We start from the raw sequence: 5,138 nt of genomic DNA on the forward strand, positions 1-5,138 counted from the left end.
AATTACCATTTCAGTAATTGTCAGTGATATTTCGTTTATATCCTTGATCGTAGTTTCCATAGTTGTGGAAACACGAGACAATGAGATATATTGTATTAAAACAATTTTTCACCAAACATACGGCCAATCGTCGACATAAACAACATCCGCCATCTCGTCAAACTTTCCTTCAGTCAAAATTTCTGGTAAACATGTCGATCACGCTCTAGCAGGTGTCACGTCCGAGACTGGACGTCAGATGTAACGCATCACTCTCCAGCTGAGAGCGCTAACACACGCTTCTCCGGTGGCGCCCCTCTCAGAAATAGCCGATTTGATTCCTGGTGGGGGAAGAACGTTCAGTACCAGTGGCGTAAATAATGGCCCCGCAGACACCGCAGTTCGCCCCCCTCAGCCCCCCCCCCCCACTCTCCCACCCACTAAGGGACCTGTATTTTGGGGGGGGGGGACAAAATGAGCTTAGTAGTTTATTTAAAAATGTACTGACTTTGGTGATTTATATAGAAAACGTATTCTAATATTCAGCTTGACCATGGGAACCCATTAAGAAGAAGCAAACAACAGTGCACCAGGAAACATTTCATACCCTCGCTTGCTAAATGTCAACAGGAATGTTTCAGTGTGTGGCAGTCAGCATTGTGTGCAGGACAACCTGCGCTCTCGAATATGGTACCTCCTTCATTGTATGTTTTCTTCTGTTGTTGTTGACAACTATAGGCTCTCTTATAAACAATTGCTTAAGTTATTTTGTATGTTTGTGACACACAATGTTGCAGTGAAAGCGAACTGCTATCAGAAAGTACCTCTGACATCATAATTGTGTACATCTGTTATCTCTATAATGCAGTTCATTTTTCTCTTCGCCTAAGCTATGATTCTGTTTTTCTTATATGAGCTGCTCTTAAACATATGCATTAGGTTAAAACCACAGTTTCTAGAAACAGATGATATTTAGTTGATTCTCAAAAAAGAAAATTAGAGGCGTGCCGAGAAGTTAAAAAGGCAATGAAAACTGATATAATCTTCCAACAATAAGCTACACACACAGGACAGAAAGGTATCAAAATTAGTAACGAAAGTGAAACTGGAGAAAAGTCTGACAGTGTGCCAAAGATGGCGGTGAAAAAAGGTTCACGAAAATCGAGTTCCGCGAAAAACGTAAAAAAGAATGAGTCTTTATGTATTCAGTGCAAAAAAAGTATCGTTGTTCGACCTGGAAAACGTTACTGCTGCGAAGTTAAAGCAAAAAACGCAAACGAAATCATTACAAGATCAAAATCTAGTGAAAAAACCGTAGCAAATGCAAATTCAGTGACATCGACATGTAAACATTGCGATGATTTTCGTCTCGTTTTAACTGCAAAAAACAGTGAAATCAGTGAACTTAAAAGGACTGTAGCCTTATTGCAGAAACAGCTGCAACATCTTGGCTGTAAAACTCAACAAACAGAGCATGGTCTGAACCTGGAAGAAATATCAGCTACGAGTGATGTAATCAAAGGAAGAACTACTGTGGAAACCAGTACAAAACTTGGAAATAATAAAGTAAGTGCATCAAATAGTTATAATGACAAACGTGATTCCACAAACAATGTCAATCAGGAACATATGAGTCCAGATAATAATTACAAACAACAACAGCCGTGCACTGTAAATTTTTCGCGCGTGTCGCATCCTAAACAAAGAAATGTGATTAAAAAATCAGTCGACTGGCCTCAAATGTGCAAAAAAGAACAAAAAGTGTTGATTTTTGCCGATAATCATGGACGTCAGATAGCAGAAAAGGTAGCAGATACACAAACTAACACAAGTGTCCAAGCCTTTGTCAAACCAGGAGCAGGCATTGCAGAAGTGACAAAAACAGTGGTAAAATCGTGTGAAAACCTTAACCCAAAAGACTGTGTCGTAATTTTTGCAGGTGCGAATGATGTTGCCAGAGATAAAGGTAGTGAACTCATCACTGTTCTTGAAAGTGTGCTACCCAAATTAGGCAACACAAATGTAGCTGTTGTAAATCAACCACACAGATACGACCTTCCTCCTTGGTCATGTGTAAATAAGTTAATAGAAAGAGTAAACAAAGAGATAGATACTGTATGCAAAAAGTTTCTGTACGTGAACTTAATAAATGCAAGCACGTTAGACAGGTCCATGCACACCAGCCATGGCCTTCATTTAAATCACATTGGGAAACAATTTTTGGTTGAAGAAATCTGTCGTCTAGCAAATTGGAATCACAATAGGCCTAATATAGAAGCAGTCCAAAGTACTTTGGACAAATGGGTCATAAAGAAAGATGCAATGTCTTATAAAAAGGGTGAAAGGCATTTTTTAGGGAAGTAGACTGTATCACAAATAAATGTGATGCAGAATTAAATTGCAAATATAGACTGAAGATTGTACACCAGAATGTACAGTCATTAACAAACAAAGTTGATGAAATAAATATACTCCTCAATAGTGAATGGAAAGATGTTTCAGTGTTATGTTTTTGTGAGCATTGGTTACAAAATGAGTATTTTCAGTACTTAAAAATATTACATTTTAACCTTGCAAACTGCTTTTGTAGAATGGAATCAAAACATGGGGGAACTTGTATATATGTAAAAGAAAATGTAGATTATAAGAGTATAACATCTGTTTGCAAACTTGGTTGTGAAAGAGACTTTGAAATCTCAGCTGTAGAGTTAATGTCTGAAAACACTATTATTTTATGTGTGTATAGATCTCCTGTTAGCAACATAAGTGTTTTTTCAAAAAATTGGACCTTGCTTTAGGCAAACTTAAGACAACTGGGAAAACAGTGGTACTATGTGGTGATTTTAATATTGACTTTCTGAGCCATAGCCCTCACAGGGAAACGTTTTTAAATATTATAAAAGCCTACAATCTTTGTCTTACTGTTAGCTCTCCAACACATGTAACTAAAACTAGTGTCACTCTCCTTGATCAGGTATGTGTAAACATGGACAAGTGTACATCAGAAAACTTTGATACCGGTTATAGTGACCACCTTTCACAATTACTGACCATACCTGTAAATCACACTTCGACCAGTATAGAAAATGTTATCCATAAAAGGATTTATAGTGGGAAAAATATTGAATGCTTCCAGTACCTGATCAGTGAACAATCTTGGAGAGAAGTATATGATACCTCTAATACTAACGAAAAGATGGAACATTTTTTGAACATATTCAAGCATAACTTTAACATAGCTTTTCTACAAAGGAAAGTTATTTCCAAGAGCACAGATAGATTCAGAAACTGGATTACATCAGGCATCAGAGTATCTTGTAAAAGGAAGCGGGAACTTTTTCTGCAGTCAAAAACTAACAGCAGTCCAGAATTTATTAATTATTTCAAAAAATACAAGCTAGTTTTGAAACGCATCATAAAGGAGGCAAAAATTAAGGAAAATGACAAATATATTATGAAGTCATCCAATAAAACTAAGTCCATGTGGAAAGCTGTGCAGGATCTTACTGGGAAGAAGACAACTCACAAAAATATTGTGATATCACATGATGGCAAGAATGTCACTGACCCTAGGGAAGTTGCAAATAGTTTCAATTCTTACTATGCAACTGTTGCTGGGAAATTAGTGAAGGAAAAATTTGGAAATCCACCTAATACAACATGGAAAGAACTTTCATCTATTGAAATAAATAATATATCCATGTTCCTCAGTCCAGTAAGCCCAACAAAGCTCCTAAATACCATTAATTCACTGAGGAGTAAGTACTCAACTGGTGTTGATGATATTCCAGATTATATTATAAAAATAACAGCAAGACAAATACTTTCACCTTTATTGGACATATGCAATTCATCCTTATCATGTGGTGTCTTCCCTCAGCAACTGAAAATGGCAAAAGTAATACCCCTACATAGAAAAGGTGATCATCAATGTATGGGTAACTATAGGCCTGTGTCTCTATTGTCAGGGTTTTCGAAAATTATTGAAAAAGTGTTCCTTTCAAAACTAATTACATTCTTCGACAAGAATAATATTATTTCTGGATGTCAACATGGCTTCAGACCACAGAGATCAATTGAAACTGCCACTTTCAATCTGATAAACCATGTCGTAAATGCAGTGGACAACCACAGAAATATCTCAGGTTTATTCTTGGACCTAACAAAAGCTTTTGATGTGATTGATCGTTCTATACTCCTGAGGAAGCTCGAATGGTATGGTGTAAGAGGTGTGCCAAATCAGTGGATCAAATCATATTTGGAATATCGTTCTCAGGTAACTGAAATTAAGTACACAGAAGGAAATGAACTCCAGGTACACGTTTGAGAACCATGTGGACTAACTCATGGTGTTCCAAAGGGCTCCATTTTAGGTCCCTTTCTTTTTTTGGTCTACATTAATGATTTCCCATCACACGTTAGGGATTCTGAACCAGTACTGTTTGCAGATGACACCAGTCTATTGATTGAAGGGAATAATGAAGAAAATCTTACTGCATCTGCAAAAGATATTACAAAAGGAGTGTCTGAAAGGTTTACCAGAAACAGGCTAATAGTTAATCCCCAAAAATCTGTACTAATGAATTTCCACACTGATCAAAATAAAAATCTGGCACAACCTGTAATATGTATAGATAACCAAAACATTAGTTCTGTCAATGAAACTAAATTTCTTGGGATTCATATCCAGGAAAATCTTAAATGGAACACTCATATCACAGCCCTAAATTCAAAACTAGCAAAAATGAGCTATGTGGTAAGAATTCTCTGCAACAGTACTAGTGCAGAAACAGTTAAGGCTGTATACTTTGCTCGTGTACATTCAATACTGAAGTACGGTATCATTTTCTGGGGAAATGTACATCAGGCCATAACAGTTTTCAGGAAACAAAAGGCAATTATGAGAATAATGAAACAAGTGAGCAGCAGAAAATCATGCAAACCTTTCTTTAAAGATCTAAAGATCCTACCCCTTCCCTGCATTTATATACTGGAAATAGTCACGCATGTCAAAAAAAGCATACTGAGAAAAGAAAACCTTTTTCCTCAAAACAAAAGTGTCCATGATTACAGTACCAGGTCAGACAGTGACATACATGTCAATCATTGTAACACCACATTATGCCAAAAAGGTGTATATCATGCAGGAACAAAACTTT

This window comes from Schistocerca americana, chromosome X (assembly GCF_021461395.2).
Source record: "Schistocerca americana isolate TAMUIC-IGC-003095 chromosome X, iqSchAmer2.1, whole genome shotgun sequence".
NCBI lineage: Eukaryota > Metazoa > Arthropoda > Insecta > Orthoptera > Acrididae > Schistocerca > Schistocerca americana.